Genomic DNA, 19,501 nt, shown 5'->3' with positions numbered 1-19,501 from the left:
TCTTTATATAGTGCTACCTGATTAACCCATGGTGATACAAGGTAATAACAAGACGTCATAAACAGTTCTCGAGCGAACTCCGCTCAAAATAAACCACTTTAATAGGACGGGAAATAAATTGGCGTATATTTGGTTCAAATAGACAAAAACAAAGACAGTTTAGAAAAACACTAAAATGAAAGTATAGTCTTAAATAAATGATAAAGCATTAAAATAGTGAAGTCTCGAAAGCGTGGAATTAGGCTATCTTTTGTTTCTAAGTACATTTTGCACATGTGATGATCAAATTGGAATACACGTGGAATATAACAACTGAAAACTTGTACAGTTTTCCAATTAGATTTGACGTAACGCACTTTCACAAGACGTAACGCACTTTCGTCCGGCCTGATCATAGGTCCCGGTTTTCCCCTACATTAGAAAATTTTTGCATAGCTCCGGTTTTAATAAAACTTACAGCACAGTAAAACACGTCTGGCAAGTACGGCGTTCATATCGTCCTATCTAGTTGCAGTAGAATTTGAATAACCTAACATCACAGGAAAAGCGAGTGTGTTAGGGATTAACTGGTCAGTTAACGACCTCGGTAGGAAGGATGCAAACGGGGAAAAATATACGTTTTTAAACAGACTTTTCGAAGACACACGCGAAACAAACACGTTGTAATTACTCATAGAAATGCCGATGCTTGATCGCAACACAGTATCGGAATAAAATATCAATTTAATTATCGGACTTTCTACAGACTAGAACCTCAAAGAAAACACTCTATTTTTTAAACGCTAGACCAGCGTTTCGCCTTTTTTTTGTCTTGCGGCGCCCTACAGAAATTATAAATAGTTAGCGGCACCCTTGCTCGTAATTTTGCTGAGTCGTGTAAAGTTACCATAAACGAGTTAAAAACAGCACATTAACTGTGCAACAAGGTTAAAAAAAACTTGTAGGGGAAGTGCGGGACCCATGGAACACTGGCATATTGTTGGCAGAACTAAATAGAATTTTGGTTGTGGGAATGAGATTTTGTGTACGGAACTTTGTTCAGAAAGTTCCACAGCGTGCTTTTAGAAATGGTTGATTTATTCCAAATTTTCACTTTTCTAGGTGAAAAATGTAGTTTTTAGCTTGATATTCGTAAGGTGTTTTGATAGTCTTTAGGTAATTGTAAATCAATGAATATTTTTTGTGGAGAGAGGGGATATCTAGGTGCATGTCGAAAGTTAGTTTGATTAATTGTATTCAGAGTACTGGCTAGCCATGAGTGTTTTTATTAAAAATGGCGATTAGAGGACCTTTGGAACAGTCTGTTCCATTTGTCTCTCGATCATTTAGTGATCATATTCTTAGATTTTAAGGATAGTAGTATGCCGACTTTTAAGATAAGTACATCTAATAAGGGGTTGTTCACTGAGAACCAGAGCTGCGGAGTCGGACTCGGGACTCGAAGGAGTCGGACTAGGGACTCGAGTAAGACCACGTAAAACTACCAGAGTCCGACGTGCGCAGTACCAAAAACTGATATTGCCGTCAATTGCAGTTCTTAATAGCGGAATAGCATATTGTGGGTATTTTCGAACCATTTATTGTGAATGGATGAATCATATGACATCCCTATGAGTGGATTGCTAAATATCCACCGTATGTAAATTGGCGGAATATAGGCTGTAAAGTCAGAGTCGGACTCGGGACTCGACGAAATCGCACATTTGACTATTATTATATTTGCAGACATGTTCTCCTAAAAAAGAAAAACAATTGATATAATAAACCTGGGTTGCAAATTCTGCTAGTTATAAAAAATATCATTTCAGCATTTTGTGCTTGTTTCCATGTGTTTTTATTATATTTCTTAAAATAAATTTTCTTGTGCCACTATTACTACACCATTAACTGAGTAGTTATGCACTTGGAAATACTCAGCGCAGTGGTTTTAGATGCAGTCATGCTCTGTTCCATGGGGTGTTACAATGGTCCTGTGGGGTGGTACCGATCGAACAAAAAGTTACGTAAGGATATGTCAGATTTCAATTATTTTTTTCATTTAGGTACCCATAGCTGTAAGCCGTCCAAAGCCCCCCCATAGCTGTAAGCCGTCCAAAGAAAATAACTGCGAGTGTTTTTGAGTTGTATTTTGAAAGATATTACCGAAAAAACAAATCCGTTCCATGGGTCCCGCACTTACTGGCACTTTTATTGTACACGAAAACTGTATCATGAAGCTTACCAATAGAGCAAAAATTGAAAACCTAAAAGAATTTCAACATCTCTCGGCACCCTTGAGCGTTAAAAATGACACCCTAAAGTGCCGCGGCAAGCCGGTTGAGAACCACTGCACTAGACAGACAGACTTCTATAGTTGAAGGTGGGAGCCTAGAGTATGCTTAATTTAGTAGGAAATACCCACGTGGTAATTTTTTCACGCTACAAACTATACAATAACGGATGCCTATCAATCAACAGTAGCCTACTCGAGTGCGCTTTTTCAGTCCACATATGACCTGAAGTAACCCCGCACAACCGCCCACGGTTGACCCGTAGTAACCCTGACCACCACAACGTGGTTTCGCAGTGGATTTCGGATTCCTGGATTAAAATACATTCGATATAGATGTTTTGTTTACATTTAATGTTGATATTTTTTAGATCCGATAAGTACAGGTGTAAAGAATTTTTTTTGAAAAGCTTACGCTAAGTCAGATAAATTCAAATAAAGGCGAACGGTAGTTTTATTCTCATGAGCATTTTCGCTTAAATCAAAGATAATATAAACGAAATGTTAATTTGCTTTTGTCATGGGACTGAAATATTTTTTGTAGTTTATTGTTCGAACAGGGCTAGGCCATACACTTTCCATAATAATTAAAAAAACTTGGTGTATAGTCGTAAAAATTAGAACAAGTAAACAGGAACTGAAAGGTTGTTTACTTAAATCACCAATAGAATTAATGAAAGTGTTACTTGATTTTCGTCATGAAATTGAATATATTTGTTTGTAGTTTATTAATAAACTGCTAGACATCAAACTTTTTCATGAAGGACCGCATCTCTCAAAAAACTTGCGATCACGGGCCGGATATAAAATTTTCTATTAACTTTATTAGACCTAATTGTTATAAAACAAAGAAATAAAAAAAACTAAACTGTTTATCTAATTAGTTGAAAATATCATAACGATTTAGCTCAATTTTGCATTCGTCAAACATTTCGATTAAAAAAGTAACCGTATTTCGGGATAATTTAGGAATTCGCAGGCGGGAAAAAAATAAACCGGCGGGCCGGATCTGGCACACAGGCAGAAGTTCGGTAACCCCCGCACTAGATTATTGTTTATATTCAGAGTTCAGAAATCAATGAGCTCCCAAAAAACCCTTGTTCAATATACATTTCTATTCTTACCACGCTGCTCCGTTAGCTAAATCAACAATAAAGTCAAGGGAATAATGATGTCATGCTTGTACGAACAAGACGAACAAGATATGTTGCTGTCAGCGATCTACGGTACGTTAGTATTGTTGTAACCTCTTCATAATTGATTTACTGATAGCATTATTGTAGGCCTATTTTGACCACCAAATTCGCACTTAGATTTTAATGAAAATGAACCATTTTGGTAGCTTTTGTAATGATAGCAGTCGGTTTGAGTACTGATTTGAATGTTAAGTAATTATTGGAAGGCTGATTTACAGAACCAAAACTTGGTCATAATAATGCAAAATGTGCCATTAGGTATTTACACCACCTATACATTAAGGAAATAGGTAATCGCGTTAAAAGCCAGGAAGGAGCATGGAACGAACCCAGGTTTTAATAGTTAATAGCAGAGCTTTCCAAACTAAGAGTCCCGCTGCGAGTTTAATGTTTCACGAGTATTATTTCATGCCGACCATGGTCCGCATGAACCAAATATATCTTTTAGGTGACCGCGTTAAAAAAAGTTAAAAAACCCAGGCCTTAAAAGAAACACTTGAGATTGTAATGCCTCTTCGATTTATTAGAATCCAGTTGGTAAACACCTAATTAATCAAGCATAGGAAATTAAAATACGCAAAGTTAGTGGCTACACGTTAACTACGCGTGGGATTTTGTAATATATTCCCCACAAACCGTTATCTTATTGCTTAAAACAGCGTGTAGGCCTTCATTCGTTTTTAATCCACTGATGCCATGCCACTCATTGTTTACACCCGTAGGGCTACGCTTATCATTGTCCGCCTTGGAAATATTATATGGAAGTGTTTATTTTTTCTGCTTGGTCAGGTACCCATATACCCATTAGTAAATACATTGGTTCAAATACTTTGCTGTCCGCATAAGTCGCCTCTTTCTATTAAAAAAACAAAAAAACACACGCTACAATAACTGCTTATGTATCAAACTGTTAAATAATTCCAAATTTGAGTGGTCAAGGGGTCCCAGTCTTAAACAGAAGTCTAACAACATAGTATGTTTGTAGGTTTAAAATCCCGCTAATGCCAATGTAACTCATTGTTTACCCCGGTAAGATTACGCTTGTTATGGTTTCAAACAGGCACCTAGATTGGTTTTAATCCTGCCGATGTCTTGCATTACACGCAATTTGCACCGCGGTAAGATTACGTTTGTTGTTGTTCAACTTTAAAACATATCCCACATTGGTTTAAATGTCATGCATTGCACGCAATTTACATCGGTAGGATTATCCTGGTTAAAGCAGACTGTGGTATAACACATTGCGTGCTTACGTCGAACCAGGAAGGAAATATAACACTCGACGCCTTAGAAGACGGCAAAGAATATATTTAGAAGAAAGCTTTGTGAAGAATGGACAGGGAAACGAAACTGCAACGTGTTTTTGTTTGTGGTTTACGTAGGATTTGATTCAATGCACTTTATTTCGGTAAGGTTTAGTACATACGTAAGCCAATGCTTTTCTGGAAAGTTTTCCAATAACAAGCATTTCCGTATGTAACACTACGACACTTTGGCAGTATAGAGAAAATCAAACCAAGCTTCTCTTTAAAGACTTATGTTAGAAGCTCGTAAACAATTTGCAATAAGTAATTGTGGGTTTTAGATTTTGTGGTTTATTTTACTGGAGATGTTGGTTTTAATTTTTTATAACAAATATTGCAGCAAAGTTGTTAATTTAATTTCAATATAGGGCAGTTTTATTTAATATTGATGATTAGGTCAGCAAAAAGCATTCCATTGCATTGCTAATTAGAAACTGTTTTCTACGAAAGACGTATTTCGCTTTGCGTTTGTTTTTTGGTCTCCTTAAAATTCTGTTATCTTAGTGCTTAACGCTTTAAACAATATGCGAAAAAGACCTTTATTGGGTACACTGTAGTTTCCGAAAATATCGTATTGTGCTCGCATAATAGAGTGGATACTGCGCGGATAGTAGAGTGGATACTGCGCGGATAGTAGAGTGTATACTGCGCGGATAGTAGAGTGGATACTGCTCGCATAGTAGAGTGGATACTGCGCGGATAGTAGAGTGGATACTGCTCGCATAGAAGAGTGTATACTGCGCGGATAGTAGAGTGGATACTGCGCGGATAGTAGAGTGGATACTGCTCGCATAGTAGAGTGGATACTGCGCGGATAGTAGAGTGGATACTGCTCGCATAGTAGAGTGGATACTGCGCGGATAGTAAAGTGGATACTGCGCGGATAGTAGAGTGGATACTGCTCGCATAGTAGAGTGGATACTGCTCGCATAGTAGAGTGGATACTGCGCGGATAGTAGAGTGGATACTGCGCGGATAGTAGAGTGGAAACTGCGCGGATAGTAGAGTGGATACTGCTCGCATAGTAGAGTGGATACTGCGCGGATAGTAGAGTGGATACTGCGCGGATAGTAGAGTTGGGTGGTTTAGACCAGGGGTCGGCAATTTTTTCCCTCGCGGGCCAAAACCAAATTCAGAAAGGTCTCTGCGGATCGTAATCAATTATAATCGAATTTTTTACGGTTAAAACGTGTGGTTTGTTATAATAACGGTCAGGTGTTGACATAGGATATCGCAGTTGAAAATGCGCCTAACTATATTTCGAAAGAATGCGGAAATGCGGCCTGAAGCTTGAAACAACGCGTTTGTCTGGTGTAATAATGCATACAGACAGATATAGCCTAAGCTGGTAAAACTTTAGTATTTATAGTTCTAGGGCAGGGGTTCCCAACCTTTTTACGATCTCGTACCACTTAGACGCTTTGTATTGCCACGCGTACCACTTCTTGCAGAACAACTATTTTGAACATTTTGTTCCGATCTATTTTTAGCTTACTAGTATTATTCAACGCTATACGTCGCTGAAGCTTTAAAACAGTAGATGATATCTATCAAGAGCAGACCTGGGCAACATACGCCCCGCTAGACGGCATGCCAAGCGATTTAATCAGGGCCGCGGCTTATTTTTCCTAAAGTGCATATAAGCAAAAACAAGGGCGAATTATACATGTTTGGTTGTATCTTAAACACTCTTTCCAAAGTTTGATCTAGTTTTGACCACGCAAAACATTTCTGGCCTGTTTTAAATACTAAAATGGAAATTATTATCGCGCTTCGCGCGAATCTCTTTTGTCTTTCTCGTTAGTGCCACGCGTTTTTTAGCATTTTTACAGTCAAAAGCGGCCTATGCATAATGGTGTTCTCTCCAATAAAAGTTTAACAAACTTATCCTACTATTTCTATAATTTATGCGCTTCGGTCGAATGTATTCCGTCTTTAAAATATGAACTAAACACCAGCCGCCAGCCGTTTTCTAAAGTCTGAAACATACCGATTCACATTTTGTCAGCCTAATTAAGTTAATGAATGCTGTGTGTTTCTCCCGAGTTATGCCGTCTTTGCAATATGGCTGTTGTACCGGGTATCACATCGGTAACTTAAAGCCTCAAAAGGCAAAAAAAACATGGTAATTTTTAGTGAATTTTTTTTTTTTTTAATCAGGGAGTCGAACCGGAACCGAACCGGAACTTTATGAACCGGTTTTGGGTCAATTTTTTCCGAACCGTAACCGAACCTGAACCGAATAATTTGAAAGTACCTGAACCTTAACCGAACCCGAACCTGTAAATAAAAGCGGTTCGCTCCTGCATGACGTCACAAATTCTATTTTACAGAGTCAAGTTACGCCATGCTCGAAATTTTATGAAAAAAAAAATAAAGCCTCAAAAGGCAAAAAAAACATGGTAATTTTTAGTGAAATTTTTTTATGTATTTTAATCTTAACTTTTGGGTCAACGCGCCCTACTACACCTTGATAAATGCCAATATATCAACAAGATATGTAGGCTACATTTTTTATGTGTGCTTAATGCGTCATGCCCCCACTAAATCTAAATTAAAGTTGTCATTTTAAAACAAACATAGGCGCAATTATTTCGCGCTTTGCGCGACGTCTTCTTTAAATGAGGCTTGAATTGCAAATTTTAGCAGAACTACACGTTATAACAAGTTCGTTAGCTTATTTGTTTTATAGTTTTAGAATATGACGTCATATAGCCCTATTTGAGATCCTATTTTTGACTAGGCTCGCCACACCATTTTAAGTATTGCCCACCCCTGATCAACAGCAATCATTTGACATAATTAACGCCCATTGTCCCACAGCGTTGTACGGCATTTTGACATGGCCTGTGTCTTAAAGATCGTAACAATACGAAACAACAGGAATAGTTACACAATACTAGGAATAGGCTTCAGGATTTTTTTTATAAACAAACCAGTTAAACAAAATATAAAGTTGTGAAACCAGCTTTTTGTAAAAAATATGGAAGCTACTCGCGTACCACTAGTGGTACGCGTACCACAGGTTGGGAACCCCTGTTCTAGGGTATGCACTGCGCTTTTAAGCTGATTCCCTCAAAACAGAAACGTAGTCTATCTATAAAATAAAATCTATAAAGCTAAATATGACCTTTTAGCGCAACAATTATCATTTACGACTTAGTTCCGAGTTTGAAAGAGGTGGTGGGCCGGATGATTTAGATTGGCGGGTCCAACCATCGGTCGGTAGGTTACCCAAACCGACAGTTCAGTTAGGTCGTACAATTTAACGGCAGCTGGTATTTAAAGTTCTCTAACTGAGATATTGTCTAACTTCGGTAGACGGTTTTACTTCTAGAGTTTTAGTTTTTTACCTTGGATTTTAATTGGTGATACTACAAGCCAGAAACCTAGTTTTATGCTTAGACAGAAACGAATTTGGTTTGATTTTACAAAAAGCATTAACTTTTATAATTGTATAACCTAAAGATGTCATGTAGCTCAAATTTGTTTGAGTCAACCAACTCATGTATTTGCGTAAAAAGAAAATCACGTCAAAAACAGTTAAGTGTCTCTGCAACATTTTGCATAGAGAAGTCGTTTAGGTTGACTTACAAGTCAAATTCAACTTATAACAAGCAAATCCAAGACAGACTGTTGGGATCTAAAAAAATAAATGGTAAATTTAGAAAAAAATTCTGAGCAACATTTTGCATAGAGAACACTAAAAACGAAACGAATAGTAAGTTTACACTAATTTACAAGAAACTTTGCACTAAAGCCTGAAATCAAGTCAAGTAAAAACGCTAACTTAATTTAAGACATTGTGTAACATATTCGTGTATTGTGCAGGAGACATTATTTGCAGCAGAGTATATCAACGGACACTTCTTTGAACACTCTATGCCAGGGGTTCCCAACCGGGTACGAGATTGAACATCAAGGGGTACGAACTTCCTTGGGCCACTGAGCAGTTTTACAAACAGATTTCACTGTATAGTTTTATTTTACAATTGTAAATGATATTATGGTATTACATTCTTTGCTTTAAAAAAAATTATCTACAAATAAGAGTTGTTATTTAGTAAGAAACCTTATTTTTGTCAATGAAGCAGCAACAAATATCTCACTGAGAAGTGATAAACAAAATAACTACTGATATTTAGCAATTTTTGTGTGAAATAACCGTTTAACGCAGTGGTCGGCAAACTGTGGGCCGCGAGTTACTTTTGAATAGCTTAGTGTTATAATGTTGTTGTGGGCCGCGTGATAGTTGTACATTCATTGCACTTTATTTTCAAAGTTGATGTGGCATAGAATTATTAAATTGGTTCATCTTGGAAAAGCCGACGTGCCTAATGTGGTCCTGGGAGCTTGTCGAACTATAATTATTTTTTTCCAACTTAAACTGTATGTAATTCAAAATTTTTTCGCGCTTCGAGCGTATATTTTTGTACGTTTTGCATTATGATATGTTTTGGGCGCAAGGGCGCTGTGTCATATTTCACCTTAAAATAAAATATCCAGAATCTGCCACTTTTTAACAGTGGTTTTACTTAGTGGGCCTTCAATAGCTTTGAAAAGAGTCGGGGCTGCGACAAAAAAAGTTTGCCGACCACTGGCTTAATGTTTAAATGAGCTATAAAAGCATTATATATCTGAAAATTTCCATCAGAATTTTTTTGGGGGTAAGAAGAACGCTCTGACCTGACAAAGGGGTACGAGCAGCACAAAAGGTTGGGAAACCCTGCTCTATGCAGTTTATTTGAGATAGTCGAGAATAAATAGCGAAGAGAAAGATACCTTCAACTTCTTAGAGTTGACGCAATAAAAGAAGACTCAAGAAACCTGATATTCATCGTTTAAAATGTGAAACCGCAATGAAGCGTATAATCAGAAGAAAAAGCGCCAAATCATTTTTAAAATTAAACTTTTTCTTTTAAAAATGTAGACCTATATTTTATTTTTACATATTTGGGTCTTGATAAACCCTGAACCCTTGTCTTATGGGCTCGGCATTTTAACTTGTGAATTGCGATTAATATTGCACTTTCAAAACGCAACCATTTTTCCATTCATTTTTAAACAATTGCAATTTAACCTTTTTACAGACTTTAGATTTGTAATTAGCAATTCTATAAAACTGCATTACTAATATTAGGTTATGTCTCAATGAAAATGGAAAGTTTTCAATGGATTCTTCCGGGTTTGCTGATAGCAATTTTGCAGTCGTCAGCAGTTTTGTCGGGTAAGTTTGGTTACATCTAGGTTATCATTTCTGGGTAGACAAAATAGCATTGCAGTCAATGACAAGAACCACTTTTCAGTAGAGATGGCCGATATTTGGCATTTAATTTTGGTCTAATAAGCTATCACCATTAAAGAATGTAATGGTAATGATTTTCAGCTAATTAGGCCTTTGTTTCTCTATAGTAAGTATATTTATCTTTCTAGCTTTTTTGTAATACTTTTAAAAAAAATTACGTTTTAAAGTAGAAAACTAAGAAAGACGTAAATTCATTTTTTTTTCGGCGTCGGCAGTGATGCAACCTTAAAGGCGGACAATGACCAATACTACCACTTGGCATCTGGTATTGGCAAAAAAAAAAAATTCGCTGCAAATTAAACTATATATGTACAATTATTTCAGCATGCAGTCCAATAACATTTGGCGCCAAGGACAGCGCCTTGACCCTCTCCTCCAACCAAGTCAACGCAGATACAGCTGAGGGGGAATGTGTTAAGTTGGGAGGACATCTTGCGTCAACTAAAGACCAGCAGATCAGCAGCTCTCTAACAACAGGGATATACCGACAAAGTGGTCTATGGCCAGTACAGTCTCGCCAAGGTAAGCTTACTATAAAATTGGGTTTTTAGTATAGACTACGTTCCGGTTTCAAAGTTCTAAACAGGGCTCAGGAGTCGGTTAAAAAAAGTCCGACTCCGGCTCAATGTGCGATTTCGTCAAGTCCCGATCCCAGCTTAGACTCTTCAGCCTGTATTTCACCCATTTTGCGCAACTAGAAATGTGTAAATTTCCGAGTCCAACTCCGCAGCCTTGATTGCAAACAAGTCATTTTTAAATGACTAAAGTCTAAGTCAAGTCATAAAAATGACAAGCCATGTCCAGTTAATTCATTCTTAGAGCAAGTCACAAATAGCTCAATTTTAAAATAAATGTGCAACATTGCCGTTGTTTCATGTCCGGAATTCGGGTGATACACTTTGTGTCGGTGAGAGATTTTTTTTAATTAAAACGGCTAAAAAAAAACTAGTATAATTTAAAATAATCGTATTTAGATAATAGGCTGGGTAAAAAAAATATGATTTTCATACCAAATTTGTGGAGGACAGGGTCTGGTTCCTCCCCCTGGCAAACAACTTTTCTTTTCTTTTTTCTACGAGTAAAACAGGGCTCTTAATATGTTGGCATATTTCAGCCGAAATTACCAACACGAAAGCAAATTGCCAATGTTCATATTTTTTCTAGGTATACAAAGAGTCTACATATTCTACAATCCAGGTAACGATAAGGTTTATAAATACTCCAAAAGTTCGACTGAGTCAGGAGGTTGGAGAACTACGGGAGGAAATGCAAACGAGTCTCTATGGTACATTGATCTTTACCAAAGGTAAGTTAAAAAACAAGTGATGTAGATGTAAGACTTTGCATAAAAAAAATGTAGGCCTACTCGAATCCTGAATGTAATTAAGGAAACTAAAGTTTCCATTTTAAGCAATATCTGTTATTGTGTTTTATCCGGGGTTCTAGGCTTTAAGTTTCATTGTAGTTTAAAAACGTACATAATATCTTTGTCCTCCATTTTTTAAGCAAAATAAAAACATCATATTTTTATTTTTTTTTTCGATACCAAGTTAAGTGTCATTACAAATAAACAGGAAAATTTAACAGACAACAGTGCGTTGTTTGTTTTGCATTAATGACAGACGAAAAAGTAAAATCTAAAACAAGAATATTGGCGGGTGCTGAAGGCTGTGCTGCTCAAACTTTTGTTTCTTGCGACGCCTTTCAAAAACTTGACTAAACATTGTTGCGCGTTTTTAATCCTTGCTTGTAGTGGAATAAATAATGGAATAAAATTCAAACGACGCACTAGGGCGTCAGAACGCACAGTTTAAGAACGTCTGATTTAATACAAACCTTGCGCACCAGGGGTTGTTAAACTTTTTTTTAAAGACACGTAAGCCGCTATCGTTGGTCATTGTGTGTATGTATCTTACATATACGTGTATTGCTTGTGTACTTAAACAACAACAACAATTTACTTCCACAGTTCAGCTGACGACCGCACAAGCGTCACATTTTGTCAATATAAGCAAATAAAGTGGTTGATTTCGGTCGGGCAAACGGGAAGATCCTGTGGACCAGAAAGCGGTGGTAAGACAAGATAATTACAGAAATTTTGGAGCATACTGGTTGGAGGTTGTAGTACAGTAAGAATATCAAAGCCCATACGGTTGTTTCTGTTTGTTACAGAGCTACCCGAACTAAGCTTTTATTAACCGCAATTCTAAACCTTCTGGCGGGGGCATCATTTATTTTGTGTACTCTCTTAATTGCCTAAAAAACGAAACAAGCACCATTGTTTCGTAACCACGCAATCAGTCTGAAAGACTGATTTCTTATAGAAGTAACCTATGTATCGCCATTTTTAACATTTGCAATAAATCTTTATTCATTTTCAACACCAAATAAAAAGTTATTTGAAACGAGCCTTTAACATAAGATTTATTTAAAATGTTAAAAAATACTACCTACTTCTGTATGGGCATTGATATTCCTATTACGTCTAACTACAACATCCAGCCATCATACTAAGATTTTTAGAAACGTTCATAAATTACTATCCACTTTTGTATGGGCTTTAATATCCCTACTACGAATTACAGAAATGTTTATCTGTTTGGTCTGCAAGAAAAAATAATTAAATAGCCTGATGAAAAACGCGACACAGATATTTACAATTGTAGAAAATTACACAAATTTAGTTGTTGCAGGCCGTTTTATTCGGAAAACGTAGATTGACCTTCAGTTAACCCGGTTCTAATGAAGAACCCACCTATTCCTGTGTTTTTTGGTTTATTTTGTGGATAAAAAAGGGAAGAGGGCGATAAAATAATACTCGCCAAAATAATGTAATAAACCCTTCGCGCTACCAAAATCATAAGAAAACACACTCCTATTGTCACCCTAGTGGAGAATAGTTGACAAGATAAAGATGCGGTGTTGCAAAACGTCATTTTGAAATGATTTAACTCAAAGTCAAGTTTTTTGTTCAAAAAACCCAAGTCCAAGTCAAGTCTTAATTCAACCAAGTCAATTTCAAGTCATGTCGACGTTACGCAGCATATAGCAAGCAAATTGTTTTACGTGCAAAACTTAAGATGAATAACCCAGTTTTATAATAAAAACACTTCGTTTCAACCAAACTTATTTGTCCAAAATAACTGAAGTCAAGTCATTTGAAAACAGTTGCTTAAGTCAAGTCATTACAACACTGTAAAGAGGTCTTCGACCTTACTCACTCATTGAGCCATTCCCGCCTTCTTTCTGGCCAATTAGAACAACAAAAAGTAACATAATAGCCTTATAAGCTGTTTACAGGCGTAAATGAGGTAGGCTTACTAGTGAAAGTTTACCAAAAATTATTTTATGAAAAGTTTCAAGTCAAATAAACTAATATGTCCAAAAGACTTTTGCTAAATCCAAGTCAAGGAAATGACAAAGTTAAAAATAAATGAATTCAGTCAAGTAACTTTACAACACTGATAAAAATAATGTAATATAATAAAATCGCAGGTTGGTCTTACGACTTTAAACTTTACGCACCAAACTCAGCGGTTGGAAGCCTGAAGATTTACAGCTACAGAAGCGCTACAGTCCATGGAAGCAGGTTAACTTCGCCGCGAGGAAATCATATCAGTGATTTTGACGGCAGGGAGATTACATTTAATTCACCAGGTAATTACGCTACTAAACAAAACATGGTGTTTACCAATGTTTGTACTACGTAGTGCAGAGGCGCGAATCCAGGATTTATGTTTGGGGTTAAGCATGAATTTATTTAGAGATAATGTCATATATTTACGTCGTAACGTGATGTTACAAAGTTAGGTCACAGCATGACGTCAAAATGTGACGTCATTAAGTTCCATCTAAATGTGACGTCATAAAGTTTCATAACCAACCTTAAGGACACCACACAGTTCGTTTAGTCTATTTAAGTTTTAGGTTGGAGAAGCTTTACTTTTAATTAAAAAAATACATAACAAAAATTGCGCAAAGCAAAAAAACGCCTTTGTATTTGCTAAAGCCAAAACCTTTTCTAAGGTACGTAAGACGCATGAGCCTTCTTTGGCGTAAAACGTTATTAAAATGGGTGTAAGACATAACATAGCCTACATGAATTCAGATTCGCGCAAAAACATTAGGCATAAAAAAAGTTTTTACAACCATAGCACCGTTGCTCGCTGAATCCTGTTTTTTTAAAACTAGCCTATGGTGAGGTTTGAACTCCCGACCTTAATTATGCTGGGATCGTCGCTCTATCACTGAGCTACACCGGCTCAGAGGGGAACGAGTCGAGAAGCAAAAGTAGCAATGTTGCCTTCTGCATCCTATTCTTAAAACTAACCTGTGGTGAGGTTCGAACTCACGACCTCGTTCATACCGGGACCGGCGCTCTACCAACTAAGCTACGCAGGCTCAGAGAGGAGCGAGTCGAGAAACAACCATAGCACTGTTGCCCGCTGCATCCTGTTCGTAAAACTTGCCTGCGGTGAGGTTCGAACTCACGACCTCGTTCATACCGGGACCGGCGCTCTACCAACTAAGCTACGCAGGCTCAGAGAGGAGCGAGTCGAGAAACAACCATAGCACTGTTGCCCGCTGCATCCTGTTCGTAAAACTTGCCTGCGGTGAGGTTCGAACTCACGACCTCGTTCATACCGGGACCGGCGCTCTACCAACTAAGCTACGCAGGCTCAGAGAGGAGCGAGTCGAGAAACAAAAGTAGCACTGTTGCCCGCTGCATCCTGTTCGTAAAACTTGCCTGCGGTGAGGTTCGAACTTACGACCTCGTTCATACCGGGACCGTCACTCTACCAACTGAGCTACACAGGCTCAGAGGGGAGCGAGTCGAGGAATATCCATAGCAATTATATAGGCTACTAAAGTTTCATAAAAATTCGGACCAAAGCAAAAGACGCATTTCTGGCATGAATCAATTACACTTTGTTATTTTCAACTGTTTTTCAGATATACAGCGGGTTTACATGTTTTACAATCAAACTGACGACAAATTTTATAAATATTCGACAAATTCAACCGAAGAAGGAGTTTGGAAAAGTACAAAATACAATCCTCTTGAAACCCTGTGGTATATCGATTTGTTCACAATGTAAGTACATACCATAAACGAGAAAAAACACTATTTAAAAATAACTCAATTCTGTTGGTTTAATACTAAAATCTTAACAATTTCGACGTGAATCACAACTGTTTCTAGTTTTTTCAATTAATCGTTTTACCGAATTAAGTTGCATTAATAGGACATGGTTCTAAACTATGTCTTCATGGCATTATTAGGAAATGTGTTAGAAAACGTGGTAAAAATTGGGTATTGACGGTTCTAAACTAAGTCTTCATGGTATAGCATAAGATGTATAGTCTGCAGTAAATTGTCAAATTGGGTGATTTCCCAAAAATTTTTTCACTTTATTCTACTAAATAAATATAAAAAATGTTTAAAATATACAATACAAAACAAGGTTTAACAAACATTAAAAAGCACAACAGTTCATAGCGTACTGCGTTACCTATACACAATTTAAAATACACATAACACTCAGATGTTAGCTATGTTAAATCAGGTTCGTAACGGTTATAGGTAGAAAATCCACCTCTTACTGTGACCATTATGTAAACCAGGTTCAAAATAGGAGTTTTATTTTTCTATATATTGGCTTTAACTAGTCATTTACTGTTTAGCCCGGTATCATAATACATTAATATCATTGTATATATTATAAAACTACTGCTGCATTGTAATGACTGAAGTCAATGACTTGACCTTCAATCATCGAGTTAAATAACTTGGGTTGAAATTAGACTGAGACTTGTTCATTTAAAAATAACTTGTTTACAAAATTGAACTACTGTCTTAAACCCTATTTTTACGCCAAGTTCATATTTCCTTAGATGGACAACTGGGCGTGTTAAAGTTACGTTCTGCCAAACAGGTAACAATAAATGGTTGATCGCGGTGGGACAAAGTGCAACTAACTGCGGACCAGGCAGTTCTGGTAGGTTTTTAAAGGAGTGTCAGAATGGATATAAAAGTTTAACATAAAAATAAAAAGTATAACAGGTAAACAGTTGAGGGGTCTCTCGCGGGGTAGTTTTGATGTCTTTGTTTTTTTAATAACAAAATCAGGCATATTTTACAAATTTCGTATAACAGGAATTTTCAAGCTCACTTTAAACTAGATAAACGACAAAACTTACCGCGCTTCCCAAATGCTTTTCTTTACTTTTCATGTGACTTTCGCTGTAATCCTGTAGAAAAAATAATTTTAAGTTTATTATAACACGTTCACATGTTATTAACGCCGCGGCTTTTGTACGGTATGTATAGACTAACACATTTTCAAACAAAAACTTTGTAAAATAAACGCACTAAAATGGCGTTCTGAGAATAGGCTACCTCTCTTAGGAGATACATAAGTTTGCAGATTATTCAGCGCTTTTGTCGCGCGTAAAAGATTGTGACGTCACGTCTTAATGTAACTTTGTGACATCATTAATTGTCATGGTTCCCCAAACGAAAATTATTGATCTTAGTATGTGAGGTTTAGTTGGTTTCTCCCACTTATCAAACTGGCATTTGCAACAGGATGTAAATCAGTGTTTCTCAACTAGTGGGTCACCGTTAGATTTGGTTTGGGTCGCCAACTAAGATCGTTTACATGGTTTAAATTATTAGGAAAACATCGCTTGCATTAATTAAATTTCAACCGATTAATGCTAAAAGAAACACTGGCGCAAGTAAAAATGATATTACATGTTGAGATTTTTTTAGGCAGTAATCTCGGTAATATGATACCACTGTGACGTCATTTAACACGTAAAAAATATTCGGAATTGGTCCGAAGCAAAGGTTTGCGTTGTAGAGTTGTCGTTTTCAGAGGGATGTCCGATAATATCGGATCAGAACCGATATCAAGTTGTAGTTTCGGTGCTTGTCCGATACTAGGCTGCCAAATTAATTTTAGTATTACAGCTATATAGTTTGCGATCCCTAGTAAGCGATTTTTAGTTCTAAAATATATTTGCGTAGAAAATTTAAAATAAGCAACTTAGTCATCAGCGCCGAAGCTTTTTTTTGGTTAACAATCCCTAAACACTTTTGGTTTTAAGCGATTAAAATTGATCAACTTTGCTTATAAACCAGGGTGTGTATGGGAGGACACACAGTAAGGCATACAAGCAAAAATATTTAAAGCGAAATAATCTATAAAACCATATATCAACACCACAATAAAGTCAAATACACAGTACTATCCACGACCTAAACAGGTTAAGGCCTAAATCGGACAGAAAACGACTAAAACTGTTGGGAGAGAATATTGGACGATCGGGGGACTCCTGTCTGACATCGGTCGTTCTGTTGTCGAACCTCGTTTGAACAGCGCCGTTAGGACTCCTCTGTTTTGGAACCGTAAAGTTTGCCCCTGTTTTAATGTGAGGGATATAGGGTTAAGCAGATAGTTGCATAAGCCTGATTCTGACCATTTAGATCTGATTCCAAAAAGGTTAAGGTCTTATTTAGACGTTATTAGGAAGATTAGGTATTAGTTGTAAATTAGGCCGTAGAACTGTGTTTTATTCCGTCGTTCATATTCTGTTCTATTTTCGGTCTTAAGGCTGAAATCCGTGTATGTGAGTTCACACAACATTGCCAGATAATACACTGTGTAAATCCTCTTTACAGGTTGGAGTTATGACTTTCATCTGTACGGATCACCGTCAATAGATGGAAGCCAGAAAATTTACAGCTACCGAAGAAGTGCTGGTCGAGGTTGGGCAAGCAGACTAACAACTAAACAAGAAAACTTTTACAACAATTTTAGCATAGATGAGATCAGCTTCTTTTCACCAGGTATTCTAAAGAGCAGTTTTTTCAAGCTATGTAAACACCATATACGAACAAATAAAAACAAGTTTGCGCAACACCATATCGTTGAGTCGCTACTATCACAAACGCCTCTGTTTATATTAATGTTTGTAGTCAGCGCCATACATTTTTCACGCCTTTAATTGCTTCTTTATAGACAAAATTATTTCGGTCCAAACTCTAGTTAGCTATCCACTGTATTTAAATCGTTTTGTATTTTTTAGTTCCTGATGTGAAGACATTAATCGGTGCAAGATACAGCAACTCACAATGGCTTTGGAGCGATGGAACTCCAGCAAACTTCGCAGTCCCAACAATAAGTCCATCGACTTGCTTGCAGAAAGCTTACAACCCAATAACAGGCTTATTTGAAGATGTACAATGCGTACAACCTGCTTATTATGCTTGCCAAGTTAAATGTAGGCAATACAGTAGTTCAATAATGTAAAGCAAAACGTACAACAAATAGATTTATTTCAGTCTAAAAAAAATTTGGCCAATTGAAATTTAATTTGATAATAAATCTCCAAGTGAAAGATAGAAACAAAAATGTGTTTCACAGCTGTGATGTGGGTCTTCTGAAGCTGCTTTTTGACTAACGATTACGGGCTTACTATCATTAGTCACCGAAAAGTCATCGCAGACTGATCTGTCAATCAACGATTCAAGCAAGGCAGGCTAGAAAAACCACTTGCGTGCAGTGAGGTTCGAACTCACGACCTCGGTCATACCGGGACCGTCGCTCTACCAACTGAGTTACACAGGCTCAGAGGGGAGCAAGTCGAGAAATAACCACAGCACCATTACCTGTTACACCCTGTTCACAAAACTAGCCTGTGGTGAGATTCGAACTCACGGCCTCCGGCCATACCATGACCGTCGCTCTACCAACTGAGCTGCACAGGCTCAGAATAGAGCAATTCGAGAATCAACCAAACGCCAATGCTTGCTACATTTTGTTAGTACAAGCAACTTTATAATAAAGAGGATCTACACTCTACAGTACCATATCATTTAATAAAAGATACACACACATATGTGTTCAAAAAAGCTCAAATCTAGCCCCTGTCTTGCTTTTATCATTGATCAGCAGACTCGGTTAGTGTGCTAGCGCTTTCGTTGTACTAAATATCCAAGTTGTTTATTTTATCCCTCGAAGCATTAGTCTGAATAAGTTGGAAGATTTGTTAATTATTCAAATTATTTTTATTGTAGTTGTTGCATCAATTGCAAAGCAAACACAATGCAAACCAACTGAAATTGATATAAATTGGACAGACAGTTTGTCACAACTAATAGCATCCACATCACAAACCCTTGGTATTCAGGTAGGAAGCGATGTTTGGACAAATTTAAACATATTTTTACCCAAAAAAATAATATTACAGATACAGGGAAGCGATGGTGTTCCAACAGTGTACGTGGATTACGGAAGATTAAATAACACAGTGAGGAATCTGGCAACAAATAAACACTACCAATTCACAGTAAGACATACTGTAATATCGTTTTAATTAATAATGAAAACATAATGGAAGAGAAATAAGAATATCGCCC

At 37.0% G+C, this 19,501-nt stretch overlaps 3 non-coding genes across 3 annotated transcripts; all 3 read right to left on the bottom strand.

The window, feature by feature from the left end:
* Positions 1–14,540: 14,540 nt before the first annotated feature.
* Positions 14,541–14,614, bottom strand: Trnat-ggu (transfer RNA threonine (anticodon GGU)). Its single transcript has one exon. It is a non-coding gene; the product is annotated as a tRNA-Thr (tRNA).
* A 65-nt stretch (positions 14,615–14,679) lies between these two features.
* Trnat-ggu (transfer RNA threonine (anticodon GGU)) lies at positions 14,680–14,753 on the bottom strand. Its single transcript has one exon. It is a non-coding gene; the product is annotated as a tRNA-Thr (tRNA).
* Positions 14,754–18,775: 4,022 nt separating this feature from the next.
* Positions 18,776–18,850, bottom strand: Trnat-ggu (transfer RNA threonine (anticodon GGU)). Its single transcript has one exon. It is a non-coding gene; the product is annotated as a tRNA-Thr (tRNA).
* Positions 18,851–19,501: the final 651 nt, after the last annotated feature.

This window comes from Ascidiella aspersa, chromosome 6, assembly GCF_963924565.1.
Source record: "Ascidiella aspersa chromosome 6, kaAscAspe10.2, whole genome shotgun sequence".
Lineage (NCBI taxonomy): Eukaryota > Metazoa > Chordata > Ascidiacea > Phlebobranchia > Ascidiidae > Ascidiella > Ascidiella aspersa.
The sequence above is the reverse complement of the archived record's forward strand: the minus strand, read 5'-3'. Positions and strand labels throughout refer to the sequence as shown.